Source organism: Struthio camelus, chromosome 16, assembly GCF_040807025.1.
Source record: "Struthio camelus isolate bStrCam1 chromosome 16, bStrCam1.hap1, whole genome shotgun sequence".
Classification (NCBI taxonomy): domain Eukaryota; kingdom Metazoa; phylum Chordata; class Aves; order Struthioniformes; family Struthionidae; genus Struthio; species Struthio camelus.
This window is the reverse complement of record NC_090957.1, coordinates 16,696,336-16,715,547: the sequence shown is the minus strand read 5'-3', so window position 1 is coordinate 16,715,547 and position 19,212 is coordinate 16,696,336. Positions and strand designations below refer to the sequence as shown.

At 41.7% G+C, this 19,212-nt stretch overlaps 1 protein-coding gene across 2 annotated transcripts in view; it reads left to right on the top strand.

The window, feature by feature from the left end:
* Positions 1-456: 456 nt before the first annotated feature.
* Positions 457-19,212, top strand: part of FAM222B (family with sequence similarity 222 member B) — a 38,522-nt gene continuing 19,766 nt past the window's right edge. The window contains exon 1 of one of the 2 annotated variants that reach the window (XM_068909402.1): positions 457-574. The gene's annotated coding sequence lies outside the window, so the exon portion shown is untranslated. The remainder of the gene's footprint in view (positions 575-19,212) is intronic. The other variant, XM_068909404.1, reaches the window with a different exon arrangement.

Below are 19,212 nucleotides of genomic sequence, written 5' to 3'. Positions count from 1 at the left end.
AAAAGGCCGGGTTTAATGGCCACGGGGTGTAGCGGGTGGAGGAGGGCGGCAGTGTCAGCGCACTGGCCTGGGTGGTGGTGGGGGGGGCGCTGCCCTGGCAGCTTTCCGCGTGTGCCGAGGTGCTGCCGCCGGACAGGAATGCACCGTGGACGTTGTTACGTTTGCGGTGGCGCTGTGTCGGCCGGTTCCTCTTGCAGACTCCTTGGGGTGAACTCAAACCTGAGCGGAGCCTTGGGGCTGCGGCCGGGCGGTGCACGGCGCTGCGCCCCCGCCTCCCGCCGCCGCCAGGGGGCGCCCCCCCCGCGGCCCGCCCCGCCCCGCCCCTGCCCGCCCGGCGGCGCGGCGCGGCCCCGCCCCTCCCCCTGCCGCCGCCGCCGCCGGCGGGCTGCGCGTGCGCGCGGGGCGGCGCGGCGCGGCGGCCGGCGGGGCCGTTGGCGGGCAGCGCGCGTGCGCGGGAGCGGCTGGCGCAGCCACCACGGCGAGAGCGGCGGGCGGGCGGCGGCGGCGAGCGGCGGCGGGGCCGGCACGGGCACAGCGGCGGCGGCGCCATGAGGCCCGGGCAGGGGCACCGAGAGTAAGTGCGGGCGGCGGTGGCGGCCGCCGCGGTGGGGGGGGGGGGGGGCGGTGCGGGGCAGCGGCGCGGCTCCCCCCCCCCACCATTGTCCTTCCCGGCCCGCCGGGGTCCCCTCCCCCCACCCCCCAACGGCCGCCGCGCGAGGCCGCCCGGCGCCGCCCGCCTCCCCGCAGCCGCTGTCGCGACAGCGCGCCGGCCTGTCGCGAGAGCGGCGGCTGCCGTCGCGACCCTCCCCTCCCCTCCTTTCCCCCTCCGTCGCGACAGCGCCGAGGCGCCTGACGGGCTCGGCGGGGGGCCGGCGCTCCGGAGCGCCTCGCCTGGCCGCGCCTCGCCTGGCCGCGGGCGGGCGGGCGCCCCGGGGCTCCTCAGGGACAAAAGGTGGCGGCGGCGGCGGCCCGGCCCGGCCCCGGCTCGGCTCGGCTGCCGCGGCTGCGGAGCCGGCGCCCTCCCTTGGGGCGCCGGTAGCCGAGGGTGGTAGCGCCCGGGGGGGACCGGGGGTACCAGTGTCCCGGGGTGTTCGTCCCGGGGTGCCGGGACCCGGCTGTTCCTCCCGGGGGTACTAGTGTCCCAGGGGTACCAGTGTCTCAGGGTGTTCATCCCGGGGTACCAGTTTCCCGGGTGTTCATCCCTGGGGGGGGACTGGGACCTGGGGTACCAGTGTCCAGAGCGTTCATCCCGGGACCCACGGTGTTCATCCATGGGGTACCGGTGTCCAGGATGTTTGTCCTGGGACCCAGGGTGTTTATCCCTGGGGTACCGGGATCCAGGGTGTTTGTCCGTGGGGTACCAGTGTCCCGGGTGTTCGTCCTGGGGTCTCGAGACCCGGGGTGCAAAGGCCACCCGCGTTCAGACCCAGCTGCAGTTTGTCACGCTCCAGTTTAGTTCGGACCCCAGAGCAACTCCGCGCAGATCGTGCCCGGCTGGCGCCCCCCTGTTTCATAGCACCCCGCTGGTGGCCAGCAGCGCGGCCCGATTCTGCCAGGGACCACCTGCCTTCTCTGTAATGACAGTGGTGGTCAGCTTGGACTGCAGCATGGATCCGGTCAGGGTGGAGGTATCTCTCCGTGAAAGAGTCTCAGCTGTGAAATCTGCTGGTTATGGAGATTTGAAGGAAAGATATTTCATCTCATTAGAGTTGGATGCTGAACGTTTATTCTGGCTTTATGTGATTTGAGTTTTCCCAGTGTAATCTCTAGGATGAGATCTGTCAGAAGGGGGAACAGAACATCATCTATCCTCCCCTTTTCCTCTTTGAGGAATAGTATCTCTGAGTTATGTGGCTGATGCTTTAGGAGTGCGTTTATTGGGAATCTGAAGTTAATTCTAGCTTTAGTTCAGTGTCCTGCCTGTTACTTGTAGAAGGGGCCATCTTAGTGTGTCCTTTTAAAGAGATAATTGAAGAAAGTCCAAGGAAGCTGTTAGCAGAGAGCAAATATCTTGACTAGGCCCAAGTTACGTACATCATTTCTGAACTGAAGACAGAGCTAGTAACTATTGCAGGTCATTTTACTATAGAAACAGCAGTTCTCAAATTTGATGTCTGAGAATATTTTTATTAGGGTATACCTTTGGGAAATTAATTCCAGATCTTTTCAGGAGGAGAGAGGTTAGCTATTTTTAGAAAGGTTAAGAGATAGCATAAGCAGCATCGACGCTTTTGTGAGGTTTGTTCGTGCACACACGATAGCTAAGTCTTTTCACATACCTATATATAAGCACAGCAAAAAAAAAAAAAAACCCTCTGGAATCCTAACGCCTTAAATGCTTACTTTTGTGAGAACGTTTAGAATGTCTTTCTTTATTTGCAGAAACGTATGATGAGGATGTTGGAATGGCTGTAATATGTCAGCACTGTGATGGTAAATTCCTTCTCTTGAATGTGGAACAGGGCAGGGAATGGTTAGCTAGCGTTACTGTACAGCAATCTTAATATAGTTTGTCTGGATAGAAATGCACAAACCCTTCATGTAATCTTTTCCAAGGGTTATTCGAATAAAAGTGTTTTTTTCCTTATCACAAATGTGATTTGCAAGAGCTTTTGTTAATCAGTTTCTCATAATGCTTGTTTCCTGCCAACAAAATTTGAAGCATCTTAACAGGAAAAACATGAACATTAAATATGAAAGCGTGAAGAAAAACATTCGTATTGCCGAGACTTATTTGTCTGTTTCCAGTCCGCTCAGCAAGCTAACTACTTATATGCTTTTGGTTATGCAGGATATGATCTTCTAGAGCAGCACCTGTGTGAGCTTATGATGTATGTTGTGTCCTCCTATTTATTAACGTTGCCTCTAACTACTAGGTACAAGTTTTAAGATAAATTGCAGATACAGGCTTGTTTACGGTTATGGCATCGACAAGTTCAGTAATAATTTATTGTGCTCACTTTTTGTGATGGTACTAATTATTTTTTTAATCACAACTGAAGTCTCAAGAAAGCGTAGTCTTATAATAAAGAAGCAAAACTATTGTTGTAGGAAGTTTTCCAAATAAACTTAAGTTCTTTGTTTTCTTAATAGCTACAACAGAGCATGCTTTCAGTAAATGAGGTTGGGTTCCTGAATGATGTCATTTCTGCTACAGCAACTGCGATGATTGAATAAATCATACTAGACCTATTGGGCATCGTGATTTTTATATATGGGCTATAGATGTTTTGTCTGATTTAGTTACTGATTGACAAAATTCTGTGGTCTGGGCGATGTAGGCAGTTGGGGAATATGGTCATAATAGTTCTGTCTTCCTTTCAGTGCATATGTTTTTGATCAGGCCTTTTCTCCCTGAAGAATTTGCAGTTGTTAGAGTCCGGAGCTTGTTGTTTCAGGGGTGCAATAAGCAGCAGAAAAGCGCTTCGTAAATCTTACGAAAAATAAATTTATGAAGAAGCCTCTGGAAAAAAAACATCGTGGACTTAAATTCACTGGAGTTTAATTCTTTTCTTGTCTTAAACAAGTGAAAATCATGCTTGAGAGTCTAGATTACAGGATCATGCTGTCACAGTGGACTGCTACTCACGTGATGCTCCTTGAAATGATGAAAGTAGGAAGGGCTCATACTGAATGAGGTATAAAAATGTAAAGAGAAGTGGAGCTACCTCCTTGACTAGAAAGTGAATACATTAAGTAAATATATAAAGCAGTGGGGAAGACGTTGTTGAAACATATTACAAATATTAGCGATGAAGAGAACAAGCTCTCACAGCCAGCAATCTGGAGAGCAAAGGATGCAGGAATAGCGTACAGTTGGGTCTGGTGTTGAGGGTCTAGAGGGTCTGAAAACTCTGGAGAAAAAAGGAGCCACAACAGAAAGAAAGCAGTAGAGAATTAACAGTTCTCCCATAATTTTAAGTAGAAGGAGGTTTGGATCAAAAGCAATGAAGAGTCAAGATAAAAAGAGAGTCAGTCTTGCAATAAATACAGGATATATGGTTTTCAGGGGAAAAAAGTCTCCATAAAAGAAAGGCTATTTACATTTTAACTGATGCTTACGCAGTGCAGTTTTGTATGATTTCTGAGGTAAAGAATTCAGAGAATTGAGCCTTTCTGGGGGATTAGTAGGTAGAGAGACCTAGAGTTAGAATATCAGTTGATGAATAGACTTCTAATATATGAGCATTACTTCAAACATTTTCAATGTATTCAACTATTTTAGGAAGCCTTATTGAGCTCAAGTCCAAGCAGCCTGAGAGTCTAGAGAGAAAGGATGCATATTATTGGAACAAGAATTAAGCAAAAATAGATAAATCTGACATAGTGGATGACATGGGAAAGATGATTGCTGAAAGATGCTGGCATGTTCTCTGTGCCTTCATGTTTGGCGTATATTTTATTGGTTATGTTACATAGCTTTTGAAGTGTAAAAAAAATCTCATTTTCTGCTGCGATAAAAGAAAAAGCAGGTGCTTAAATTCTCATAAGAATCTGTTCTGCTTTATTATTGACATTAGATAGTAACCTTACTTAGGATATGACCTCCATCATTTTTTGAATTTCTTAATTGAATAAATAACATACTTACCACAGAATAAATACCACTTAATAAGATGGTATTTTTGATTTCCCTTTCACTTTGTATTGCAAACAGATTCATAATTTTTCTGCTTTAGCACAGCCTGGGTTGCTGTTTTTGTCACAACATTAAAAATGCTCGAGGATGTCCACATAGTATTGCTTTTCTCCACCTGTAAAATTAAGGAACCCTTACATTTTCTGTAGTTTGGATTCTTGCCTTAATTTAAGTTTCATTTTTATTTGTTTCAAATTGTCCTCTGATAGATATACTTTTTTTTTTAAATATATATCTACATTTGCTTCTGAGATCTGTTTCCAGAGATCAAGTTCAAGAAGTGAAGTAGGGATTTTGTCAAGGGCTGAAGTATCTGTATTTCCCAGAAATGCACACCACTGTGAAACGTGTACAAGCCTTAGCTTGTATTCTTGACTGCACACGCTGAAATGCCTGGATGTGTGATAGAAACTCTTTTATTTGTTTCTTGTCGAGTGCTGTACTTTTCTCTTTCACCATGTTTTTTCCATTTTTATTTATGCTACTCCTTTTTTTGACCTGCACTCGTTACTAGCCAGCACATGGAGGTGGGGAGAGGAAGAGGTGCAGATTGTTGCGCAGACTGCCTCCATCTCAAAGCCACCTGTTAGTCCACAGCTGGAACATTTTGCATCTTATGGAGCTTGCTTTCTCATCTTTAGAAACCTAACTTTAATAATGAGGATGGGAGATGAAACAATGTCTGTTTTATATTTTCTCTAAACTTCATAATTTCGAGGCTTCTGGAACTTACAGAATTGCCATAAACACCACTGAGAACTTAGCCAAAGTCTGATTTTGCTTCATTTACTTAACAGATAAATGATACTTTTAAATAATTACTTTCAGAGCATGTTTGTCTTAACAAGGTAGTAGGTCACTTAAATATTGCACCCAACAGTGTAGTAAAAGATTTCCAATCGCTCAATAGCATTGGACGCTGCAGCCGAGACTTTTTGACTCCTCTGAGATCATTTATGGGGTAATGTACTACTGAAGATGAGCGAAGGTTTCAGTTTTGTGCATCAGTAATGGACTACCTCACCCTACTGTTTTCAGTTGTCATTGCTTTAAATTTTCTTCAAAGTAGAAAGTTAAATTAATAATTTAAAGTTGTATTCCTAATGGGGTATGCCGTATACCTCTTTTCCCATTGTATTTTGAAACTTTTCTGCATTAAAATCTTAATCATAACAGTCAGAACAAAAAAATTTGTTTTCCTAATGCTGATTTTAGCTACTGAGGAATAGAGTTCCTAAAAATGTGTTCTGCTGATTGAGATCAAGGAAAGTTGCTTTTAACTTTGTCCAAAGATATTTTTCCAGTGGACATACTGCTCTTCAAATACTAAACTTATTATCTGAAATAGGTATAGCCTGGCCTCATTTTTGCTCTCACCTAATTGAGTTTGGATTTGACAGAGACTGGTGTGTTCTTCAACCACCTCTTTTCACGTTTTTAGTCATTTGATTTAAGTGCCTACTTAAAAAAAAATGACTCTGGCCTATGGTTGATTGAGTTTTATAGGTGCTATAGACCAATTTCCGTAGCTCAGTACATTGTATCTGTTTGTTTCTTCATGCCTCAACTCTCATTTTGTATTTGGTATATTGTTGCTAAAATTATTCTCCTGTTGTTATCCTCAGGAATTATGGATAGTTTACATCTTCCCAGTACTTAAATTGCTTATACTGTGTTTGAAAATTAAGCCAAATTTCCAAGGTTAGTGAAGAGAGTGGTGATATTTTGTTATTGGAGTAATCTCTCAAGAACATAATTTGATTGGATGAAGTCTGATTTTGATACGGAATAAAACTAAAGTAGATTACTTGATTCGAGGTGTATTGGGATGAAAATTGGTAGAGATTTTTTATTATAATTTTTCAAAATCACATACAGCAGTTCACCCAAGCCAGGACACAAACTTTTCTAAGTATGAAAGACAGTGTGGTGCTTTGGAATATATGGAACAATTGATTTGAACTTCTGACCTTATTTATTTATTTATAGATAACTAAACTGCTCTAAGCTCTTAAACAGATGCATTGATAGATGTACTGTTGGGAAATGTGTTAGAAAACTTTTTGTGTAAATGCATTACATCTGAGACAAACCTTTAAGTAACATTTTATTGAGTAGAATTAATCACAGATCCTGCCTCCAGTGAGAGAAGTTTAAGTCTTTAGCATGTTCAGTTTGCAGCCTACATGAAATGAGGGAAAATTTTTTTTAATTTCTTATGATTTCTCTAGTTACATGATGAAGAAAAGGTGAACCATTAAAGTGAAGCTATTTTTAGTATTTAAAAAAAAAGTAAGTTAAAAAATGATCTACCAAGTGATGTGCTGCTGACGTATGTAGTACAGACAGCCCAATTAAGATGCTGTATATTGTTTCCAGTAGGATTCTGATTGTTTCTAATTTGGGAACCATGTGAGAGCAAGTGGAAATAGGTGTAATGACGTGCTTTGCTATTCATAGTGGATCTCGTATTGAGTTGTTTTCTGTAATTTTGCTTCTCGTGTATCTCCGGTGTTTTGTCCTCAGACAGGTAAAATACTTTGGTATTCTCTCTTTCCTTTGCTTCATAGCCAGAATGGTAACCAAGTTCAGCCTTGGCCAAGTAATTTCTTACATTGTGCATGTGGGCCTCCTGCTAGAGAAAAGTGATTTACCGCTATACATACAGGGTAGTGAGTAAATAAAAACATAGGTATTTTTACTTACTCTTGCTTGTACCCATATTGCATAATTCAGTATTCAGTACAGTGGATTGTTTTTCATTTCCTACTCCTAGTATATTAGAGCATCCTTTGCTGTGTCTTGTTATCCATGTTCTTGCTTTCATTCTGTTAAACTTTGAGCATGAATTTAGATGACTTGCATATCACAGCCCTGCCCTTTCCTGTGGCTGTTGTGTATTGCCACTTTTTTGTTCCTCTCTGTAGCCAGTTTTTGTACACAAATGCTTTGAAAAGCGTTGTACAATCATTGTGTCAAGCCAATACCATAAATATATTTTGAAATTCTGTTGGATGGAAAGCATCTTATCAACCGCTTTCAAAAACCAACACAGATGCTTCCACTCTCCAAAATAAACATCCTCCTCTGCTAATCTTTTTAAAATATGGAATAGAAAAAAACATACATATTTGACATCTGGAGAGTCCTTCATGCTTAGTTTGTCGTTCCTCTATCCAGCAAAGTCATTGGTCTTAATCTATCCTTTTGTCTCTCACTGGTTTTTGGTCTTCTAAGTTAGAACAGTTTCAAAGTGCCTTTCTTTTTCTCTGTCTGTAATTACTGGAAGGTACACTGAGCACATTCTGCACTTCCTGATTACAAATGAAGCCTAGAACTGGGACTCTAATAGAGCTGACTTGTATCAGTTGTAATTAGCCCGCTTCTTTTTGTGTTTGCTTTTTGTTTCTTGAGTTTCAAGAAGTAAATGAGGACTATGAAGAGAAAACCTGGTGCGTTTGTGAGAACGGAACCAGTTAGGGGTGAGCATAGAACGCTTTGGCTTCAGCCTGGACAGGGAAACTTGGTTATTTCTTTGCTTACCATTATCTTCCAGTTCACCAGTCTGTTCTGATTCTGATTTTTTTTTTTTTCCAATTTCTTCAGCTCCTGGAAAGCCTTCAGCTTTTACTTTTATCTATATTGCAGAATGGGTAACGTGTTCCTAGAGCTTCCAATTCATGCATCCTTTGACTTTAAATTGTTCACAACTAGGCGGAGCGTTTGTGAATGAGTGTAGAGGGAAATCAATATGTGAATAAGCCAGAGCAGGCAAGGGAAAACAGCTCTTCCCAATTCCTTTTTTCCTGCTCACACTATTACTAGATTTTAGTTTTTCTTTCTGTGAACTCTTCGGTGTTTAAATTTAGAAACAGCTTGTCTTGGAACAAGTCACTTTTTAAGATACTTTCCAGAAGATGTGTGTAATTTAATCCCATTCCGTTTTGATGATCTGCTGCTCTGATCTGTGTTTAGATTGCTTTGCAAGACTTCAGGTTGTTGTTTCACCAGATATTTCTCCCAATGTTTTGTGGAAGTTTGTTGTTTTTTATTTTTATTTATTTCAGTCAAAACTGCAGCAGCATTTCTGGAGCCTTTTATACCTTTTCTAATCCCTGTTTCTATTCATTGGCAAGGTAGTCATTTTAGAATTGTTATTTTGTTCAGCTATCGTAACTATTTCTTAAACGTAACTTGAATTTCTTTGATAGATCTCAGTAATGCTTGTTATTTAAATGCTCTCAAAATGGAATACATTAAGTTGAAAAATTAGTATGAACAGCATATTTACATTTTTGGTGTGTTTTCTCTCATATTTGATATTCATTTTCACCACAATTTCTAGTTCAGGGCATCTTCTCACATACAGATTATTAATGAGTAAAGTGGCAGATGAAAGACAGAAGAAAGGCTTCTCAAAATGTTACATGTATGATATATATTTCAGCCACTCAAATTTAAAACAGGGCAGGAAAGAATTAAGATTTTGCATACTTCCATCTAGTGTGCATGAGAGAAATTGCATCTACTGTTAAAATCCTAGCCATTCTTCTAGCAGTTCCAGTTTAGCAAAGATCATATAGTCGGTTAGTCGTTGTTAATCAGTTATTGTTGAAGACTTGTGTAGCATCCCAGGTCAGACATATCTTAAGTATAATTTGTTACGTCTTTGTAGCTTTGTGATGTCTATAAAATGGCGATGCACTGAGTTTCAGACAAATCACCTTTCGTTGTGTAGGGCTTATATTCTAGTTGAGTATGTTCTGCTCTGTTTTCTTGTAATTTTGTGCTAGGACTTGAGCTACTTGATTTATGAATTTTTGCTATTGAAGAAAAATGAATGAGTTGTTCAGTTATTTAAGAACCAATTAAATTTGAGTTTATTCTGATGTAACATTTCCAATGAAAGTGCATAAAACTCAGTTTGTAGATAAAAGTTAAATCTAAACATGTTTGGTGTTTCATTTTCTCATAATCCATGCTTTACACTGCTTGACTTGCCAAACAAAAATCCTTTAGGATCTCACAGCAGTGAGTTTAGATGTTAAAAGTTACAGTGACTACAGTTACAGTGAAAATAAAACATTGTAATGTTTTCAGTGATCTTATATGAACCCTTAGACATGACTCCTTGTTGGAGAACGTATTAGACTTGGATAAAGGAATTTCTCTCATTTGCAATTCTTTGAAGATGTAATTTATTTACTAACATTATTTAACTTTCAAAAATGGAAACAACGGTTCTTCTGGGAATAACGTTTCCCAGATTGTGGACCGCCTTGTCTTGTCTTAAAGGATCGGCCTTTCTGGTAGTTGAGTTTCCAGTTGCAGAATGTGCTACTTACTGTGAGGTCCCCCACTTACCAGGGACATTCAGGCTGAGATACTTTGAGAAATACTGCCCTAGAACCTCGAGGAGTTCACGCAAGAAAGCAATCTGTTATATTTATTGTACAGCGTTAGAGAGCCGAGTTCATTCTTAATGATCTGATGGGGCATGGCCACACTGAAATGCTAATGATATCAGAAAATACTCTCTGAAGCCCTACAATCCTCTATTGTGTTAGCGCTAAATACAACAAATGAAGACTGAATAGGTACTTTTCATCATGCGTGACAATTAAAATGCATCTCTTGACTGTGACATTTCTGAGGGGAAATTACAATGCCAATCCCAATTTTATTTTGACAATTTAACAGTATATACATTGTCTTCTGTGCGTTGGAGGGCTTTGGTAGTTGAGGCTATTGTAATATTAAAGGTCTATTTTACCTTATCTTTTACTAAAAATAAATCAGGTATTGATGCAGCTATTTCTTATTTCTGCTAACTAGACAGGCTTGCCCAAGTCAGCGCTCAGATTTGCAGTGTCTGTTTCTGTCAAGATCACATAGATGTGGAGAAAATGACTTGTTTTAGTTTCAAAGGCTTAGATAAAAAAAACCCTCTGTTTTTGTGTAGATGGCACTGAAAAGATAATATATAGATTAGATATTTGTATAAAGCACCATATATTTGTATCAGAATCTGAATCTTCAATATAGCAATAATACTGAGATGTATACTATTATACAAGCCTGTTTTTTCAGAAGATAGGATTAATTGCAAAGTATAGAGCAAACTCGTCCTTCAACCATCCAAATGTGTCAAAATGAACATTAATCAGGTGAAGCTTCCTATTGTTTCCCATTTATGATGCAGTGATGAGCACCCAGGACTGGCAGTTGATGGTCAGAGTTCTTTTACTGTCTCCATCACTGACTAACCAAGTTAGACAAGTGACTCTTGAGTGTGATGAAGGCCTCTGTTCTTCTCAGCAAGACAAAATCGGAGAAGGAAAGAGAACCCAGTTTCCAATCTTCCAAACCTGTGCTTTGAGGTATGTGAGATTTGGCGTGCTCTGCCCTGCACGTGACCGTTCCGTGCATCTTTTTGTGGCATTCTGCAGCTGTCCAGTGTGGTATAGCTCAAAGATCTATTATCTGATTAGTATTGGAGAATGCTTTGAGATTTTGGATGAAAAATGCTAGAGTGGTGCAGTGCAAGAGTATGAGAATCCTCAGCTTTTTGGAGGGGATTAGAGACACTACAAGAATTTGTGGCTGCTTAGTCCTTTATCAAATGTTTTTATAAAATGCTTTAATGGTGTGTGTTAGAGAAAATTCTGATAGCTGCATAAATTCTAAATAAATGTTTACTAAACAACATTAATGGATTTAAAATGTTTTTAAAAATACTTATTAGACCTTCAGACTCATTTGGTGAAGGGAGTCTGTCTCAGTGGGGGGCTGCCATTTTAATGCTTCCCAGCAGGAGGCCTATTTTGATAATGCAAATTAGGTTGGAAAAAGTAGGCTAAGCCATTAAAAAGTATGAGAGTTCATGAAATTTTAAAATTTTAAGGTGACTGTTTTTCTAATGATTAACATTTTTGTTATTGTCGTTTAAGTATGTTACTTTATTTTCCTTAATTATGACTACCTCATTCCTTACTTTTGACAACGTCAGTGTCATTTGCCTTTACATCCACTGCTCAAGATGGAAGCCTGTAGTCCATTTGTTGTTTTATCACTAGGGAGGTGCTTGGAAATATTTCAATGTGTTGTTGTATAATTAGAATTGCAGATCCAGACTTTTTTATTACACTGTGATTACTTTTTTCTATTCTGTTAGCATTAATAGTGACTGAAGGTCAAATTTCTCTTATGCAAACTCAGAATATTTGCAGGATGCTTATTGGCAAGGTGATTAATTCTGGCAGTTAGAAAGGGACATACGTGCAAATGAACGAAGATCAGAGCCAGCACTCAGAAGGTTGTATCTCAAGTGGGAAGATGCTGGGATTTTCACCAGGACGAGCTGTTTACGGACTCCACCTTTTCTATCAGTTTGTGGCTAGTAGCAGCACTTCCCAAAGCTGCTGCAGAGGGAATTCTGCTATTCTGGATTTTCTCCTAGAGTCTTTTGAAAGCAGCAAGAGGAGGAGGCTTCTCCACCCATCACTGAGGGTGGGAGGGAAAGCCTTCTCCTGCCCTGTCCTCTCACAGCCTTTGGTTTTCAGAGCAAGGACAAGGAAAGGGAACAGCTCTCTGGGACTGAAGCCTTCCTGGAGTATGCTTTCAGATCTAGTTATACTCTCACGAGCTTTCTACCTGTGTGACGGTCGGAGCCTGGTGGCGTACTCGCCTCCAGTTGCCATGGTGTCCGTGGAACGGCTCGGCACGCCGCCACCGTGGCGCACACCCGTGCTGGCAGCCCTGCTTCGTGGGTGGGGGCAGCAGCTGGCCGTCGGAGTTGGGTTGAGGCTGGGCTTACACCCGAGTAATGCTTTTCTCTACAGCAGCCACCAGCCTGTGCAAAGCCGAGGGGAGTCAATAAATTCACTGTGCTGCTAAAAAACAGCAACTCCAGAGGACAGTGCCTGTCCCCTTGTTGCATTGCAATAGCGAGGCCTTTCTTTATCTGTCGGGGATCCTGAAGCCTCTTGTGGGGCGGGCGGGTGCCGGGCAGGGCTAACAAAACGCAACGGGCAGGCCTGCCAGGGCCCCACCGCCACTGGCGGGAGGTGGCCACCCTCCAGCGCTCGAGAACGAGCTGCTTTCCAGCAGGGTGGCCCGGTGCTGCCAGAGCCCTGTTCGCAGCGAGGATGCGGAGTGCTGGGCCCCGCTGGGGCTGCGTGCGCTGCGGGGCCCCGTGCTGCTCTCCCCAGCCAGCACGCGCCCTCCGCGACCACGACCCTGCGTGCAAGGGGGCTGCCGAGCGGCACTCGGCTGCCGGCAGAAATACTGCAGCCTGTCATTTTCTCTCTTGCGTCCTGCTCCTCCGGGCAATGATAACGTCGGCAATATAACTGTCTCGGTGCCCGCCAGCTCGCGAATTTCATTTAATCCTATTAATTTTTAATAGAAAATTAATATTAAACTAGCGTACTTCTAACATGACTTTTCCTATGTGTAGAAAGACTCCTGATTTGTGTTTGCTTTGGAGGAAAAGGGTAGACATTGTATCCTAGAGGACCTAGACGCTCCTGTCTGAGCCTGGTTTGACAGCTGAAATAGAGCAGGATTTGGAGCTAGGGAGAAATGTCTGTTTAACTGTAGGACTGTCACCTTCAGCAAGTACAGTAGTAATGCTCAATCTGCTTTAATGATGACAAATTCTGGTTGAATTTGAAATGTATATATCTAAAAGTAGTGCTTCGCAACCAGTTGTTGTGTGTGCGCCATATTGGTTCTGTAAGCTTGTGGGGAACTGTGGATTTCCAGCTAAATACATGAAACAAGTATATTGATTAGCATAGAGCTGACCTGCCTAATGTCTAGTGGAAAATGCCAAGAGTTGAACATCAGTTTTATGAGGATTTTAGTAAATATTAATAAAAGTGATTCAGAGTTTATATTAGTGAAAAAGCAAATTTTAAATTATCCTTTTAATTAGAAGCTGATAATGCAGGGTCGTGCTAGAGATTGGGAGTTTACTGCCACCTTAGCTTTGGTACAGCTTTATGTTCTGTAGCCTCTAAAATGGTGAACTTGAAACAGGAAGATCTGTTCTGGGAGTTGATGGTATCTTTCTCTTTAAGATAGGTTCTGGGAGAGAAGCTGCATTCCTTAGCTCTTGCAAACATTTTAATTGTTTTTTCTCACAACCTTAGTCTGATATTATCTTGTAAGTGATCGTTGCATCATATTTGCTTTATTCTCTCTACTGGGAAGTCAGATAATTGCTTTTACTTTTTAATGGGTAGTGTTTGGGAAGCCTGTTAACTCTGAGATGTAGATGAGCAGTGCAGCAGCTACTCCACACGGTTGTATTTCTTTGAGCGTTTCTGAAGTTTTGAGAGGCAGTAAGTAGGAGAAGGGAGGCACAGATGGTTGGCACTTTCTCTTGGATTGGGCAGTAGCCACAAAGTTGCTCAGTATTTTGGACTTTCTCGTAACAGTAAAGCTACCAGTTCTGATGTGCCTAGAATATAGGTATATCTCATCTATGGGAATATTCAGCCAGACTTTCCTTATGAAGTAGTATTATATGTTGTTAATTATTCATAGTCAGTTTGATTCTTCTTTCTTGCATATTTAATTGTAAGAGCGTGCTGTTTGTCACAGTGATTTCCCAGAAGAACCGTACACCAAAGGAAGACCATTCAGGTATATAGTCTTAAATATGTCCGTGCTAGTCTTGGTTGTTTAACTTGGGAGCAGAATAGGATATTATCAGATGTGTCTTGTGGGGAAACAATTATGCAAAATCATGATTTCACTTAATCTTTTCAGCTAAATCTTCAAGCTGAAATAGATGGTTTGATTTTTGCTGATGACGTTTACTTTCTGCCTTGCTTATTTTATGAGCAAAAATGCTTAATGGGAGGGACGACGTGATATTTGTTTTCTTCTCTGAGGGGCAAAACCTTTATCAAAGACTTCAGAAGTACAAATCGATTTCTTTCAGAAGTTAAAGGAATAAGTTTTTTATTGATTTTTTTTTTTCAGTGATCAGAATAGCAACGCCAAATGTTTGTATGATTAAGATTTTTTTCTTTTTTGCAAGACTAGGATAGGCTCTTGATGTTCTATGTGAGGAAATAGTGGAGACACAGGAACTGCAAATGCGTTCACGATTTGATTTGTATTATCATAGTTCTAGAGCTGTTTCAAGCTTGTAAGGCACTTGACGAAACCGAATCCCTCATATTTAGAGAGCAGGATTGTTCTCTGAGATTTACTGTAGGAGTCTAAACTTCTGAAAAATCTGTTTACAATGTGTCTGAAACAGAGGATAGAGGACACAGTAGAGACTGTTATCTGTTTACTGCTCAGATAAGGAGGAGGAATAGATTGCTGGCCTGTTTCTGAACTCTGCTTAATGAATGGTTGCTAGGCAAATTGCATCTCAATCAGTTTAATCCTCAAGATGTCATTTACAGGTCTGCTCTTTGTGAGGGCCAGAACTATGCGCTGTGCAGGCCAGAAATTGCTAGCAAAGCAGCTTAGAATAGCTGTTCAAAAATTCAGTGTACATGTGTTGCTGAGTGGCCCAATTTAAAGCTCCTGTTGTCATAGGGCCATCATTTCATGGGCATGAGCTAGATTAGATATTCAATGATAGATAGGAGACAGCAGCATCATTAGCACCTTTTCTGGATCAGCATGGCATATATCATAACTTTTTGGCATTGGATTAACATGAAAGAAAACACTTCTAAATGGGGACTGCACTGCTGCCTTGTTGAAAGGTATTTATTTTTGACTGATTTGGCTCAGAGTCCAGTGTGATTTGTGGGGGTGTATGTGGGGGGGGTGTATGTATGATTGACTTTGACAAATAGTTGAAACTGAGAGATGGTATTACCTGACACGGGACAGAAAACGAGGACTGGCCTCAGTGACACATTGCTGAGCTAAAAACCAAATGGTTGGGAGAGAGCATAGGATTGTTATGTAAAGTCTTCAGTCTGGCTCTAAAGTAGTGGACTTTCTCCTTCAGAATCAAGAGAGAACCAATTAATTGTACATGCTGGTTTGTAAATATATTGGGCTCATGAATTAGTCCAAAGGAAGAAGTTTCCTAACATAGTTAAGCTTTAATGGCCTTTGTAAAGAACGATAACAACATACTTGTTTTTATTGGTTTCTCGTGACAAGGATTAATCTTACTGCAAAAAGAACATTGTTCTTTGCATGACTACACCTTCCTTTAGTTTGAAATATGCCCTCTTTAAGCTATCTGTAGCTTGACACTAAACACTGTAAATGCAAACTGGAAAAGGCTGGACTTGTTGAACGCTAAAGTCGCTTTAGAGCTGTTTATGGTTACTGTGTATTGATATGAAATGTGATTTATGTGGCACAGTTCTTAACAGTGCGTATGAAAGTGTAGTATGTGAACTTTTCAGAGCTTGCATAGTTTGGATGTACACTGCTTTTGTGTTATTCATAAATACTATTGCAATTTTAGTAAAAGATTGTATTAAAATGTGACCTCTTTTGATAAAGCATATGCAGAATGCTCCACCTTAGTCACCAGCAAAATGACAGTGGTGCTTACATCTTTGCACTGCAGATAGGAAGAGGACTGTTGAACAGAAGACTTTGTGATCAGAGAGTGCTTTTCATGCAAATGAAGATTTTATTACATGCTGCTGAATCAGGGGCTTGTGTAGAGAGTGCAGCACAGAAGTGATACGATCACTTTGTCATAGCTTGAAATTTTGCCCACAGTGTCTTTCAGATCACTGAAACAGGCGAGAAACATTTTTGTTAAGGGCACTGCAGTAACTAATATAATATTGTGGGGGCAGGGTTTTTTTTCTTTGTGATACTATCTGTCTGCAGGATCTGTCACATGTCAACAGCCTTTATTTCAAAGCAATGAGGAACTGGAATGTGTAAGTGACCCTGTGTGGCAGCAAAGTCCTAAAAGCCCCTGTTCCTGATGGGATCCTGGTTCTGCTCTTGCCTGAATGGATACAGACTCTCATCTTCCTTGCCAGCTGGGAGCCATTAGCGTTGGTTGTCTGTCCTTTCAGCTGGGATAGTCTGTGTGGCCTGTTACTGAGTCATCCAGGAACTCTGTACACTCTCTTCCTGTCATGTGGCGTGTTTTCCTGCAAAGAGAACCCATCCAGGGTTGACTCCATCAGTTTTCTTTTTGTCTCTATTAGTTAATACTGTCTTTGCTATTTCCTTCTTTCAGGCTGAGAAGCAGTTTGGTTTAATGAGGACTGTTGTTGCTAGCAAGTGAATGCTCGCATATAGTTATATAGGTATCTAAATCTTTCCCTACAGATGGGTAGTATTCAGCATCCTGATGTGACCTTGGTGAAAGTTCTCCGTTATGTTACTTTCCCTCGTTACTTATCTCGCTTGCAGTATAGCAGCTTTCCTAACAGAGAAGCATCTTAGCTATTGGAAATCTGTCCTCTCTTCTCTTTCTCTTTCCAGAGGCATTGTCAGTATAAGACCCGAGATTAGATTGAGGTCTGAATATTCTGCTTTTGCCCAGTCAAGAGGCATTCAATAAAAAAGCAAGATGAAAAGAAGTTTAAAATTTAGGACTGAGATTTTTAGACAGTTTTCAGTGCATGATTTTGCATAATCTTAGTGAGGAAGGTCAAAGACTTCCTTCATATGTGATGACCCGATACATGTGTGTTGGGCATCCATCAAAGTGGATAGGCCAGGAGCAAGAAGTATACTTAGCAGACATCAAGTTTCATAGCGGGGCTGTTTAGATTTAGATTTGTGATCTGAAGATTATAGATGCAAAAGCTGGCTCTCAGCTTTATGGTCGTAGATTCTCATCCTTGCTCCTCTCATCAGGATATCTTTTTTAATCATAGGCATTCCTGGAGAATTTCAGAGTGGTAGGATGGGTCCTTTTTACTGTTTTTCTCATGAAAGCTATCATGAGGATTATTCAGTGTTAAAATCTGGTTTATACTGGCTTCTGAATTTCATTTAAAATAAACATCTGGAGAGCTTTTTGATCTCCTGTGGAAGACTGTTGTCAGCCTTCCTTGTTAAAATGACTGCTGCTTAATTTTTTTTCATAAGAAAACACTTTTAAAATCTTTGGGATGCTGTGTGATCTATTAGTGAAAGGCAAAGAGCTAGATCATTTTAGCCCAGAGGTGAGCTAAATGGTTCACGCTCTCTAATTAGAAATTTCCACAAGCATACAGCCTGGCAGATATTTAAAATTCTTTATACTAGGGGTCATGGTGACTATGGGTATCTATTTCTTCTGTGCTGCTATTTGAGATCTACAAGACTGCTACCTGTAGTTGGATTTGTACTTTTGCAAAGGCTCGTTCTTCCGGCACAGAGCACGTATCAGAGTGGATGCTCCGTTCTAGGGGAATTACGTTCTTGTCGCTTTTCAACTAACAGTACAAAGCCCTTCTCCAGAAGACTGTCAGTTTGCTGGGATCTCACAGTCGGATCTGTGGAGCACTATCACAGGGGGAGTAATGGGTTATTTATTCAAATAGCCATTACATTTTGAATATGTTTTCTCTCATTTGGCAGGAGCTTACTCCTCTACTCTTCACTGGAGACTTAAAATATGTGCCCTTGGCTAGAATACTGGGTACGTGCTTCCTGTGTCTTTCTTCCTTTGAAATGGGTTCCTGTTGCTCTTTGGCAGACCCTGAAGCAGTGATCTGTGGAGACAGTGTATGCAGAGCTAAAGTGACTTTACCTCTTTGTTTTCTCTCCTTATTTATGTTTCTATGGGATTAGCTGGTCCCGCATTATATGTGAAGTAGTTAGATTTTAGACCGCAACTGTAGGATGCGATTTCTTCCCCCCCCCCCCCCCCAATTGCTTTGATCAAATCAAATAAAAAAGCATGGCTTTCAATTTCTAGTTTTGTAATTTCAAAGACAATCTCTTGACATGCTCTAGCAGTCTGGACCTGAGTACCTTCTTTCTTAGTCCAAAGAAGCAACGTGTTTTGCGCCTTTCTCTGTATCAGCAGTTGCAATCTGCGTTGGCTTTTATCTACATCAAAAGACAAATGGAAGAGAGCGAGACACTGCAGAAATGGGAAACAGACTTACATGTGCAATGGAAATATGTAATCCTTAAGTTCAAGCTAACACGTGGAATACAGAACAATTACTGTATTGGATATTTGTAGCCCATAATTCCAGGAATGTGACATTAGATTTTAGGCTTTGAATTATCCACTAAAGGTTGGCTAATCCCTCAGCCGTTAATACCAACATAAAATTTTCTCTGTTGTCGGGCCTTTCCTCCTAAATACTATTTTTTTGCATATGTCAACTACCAAAGCAACACTCAGTTTGAGAAATTAGCATTCAAATACTCCGTAAGCACTTTATTTTTGTCTGCTTTGTGAGCAGCTGAACACACGTCCAGACTGAAATACACTGAGATGCTGCTTCCCAGTGTGCATGTCAGTGCTGCTTGGTGGCAAGCAGAGGTGCGAAGGCTCACAGCCGTGCGGGCTTTGTAGCATTTAGAATTTTGTCCAGGGTCCTAAAAATGCAGTCTTAACTTCAGTTCCGTAAAAGCACACCTGCAAATCTGCTGGGCTGCATCACAGG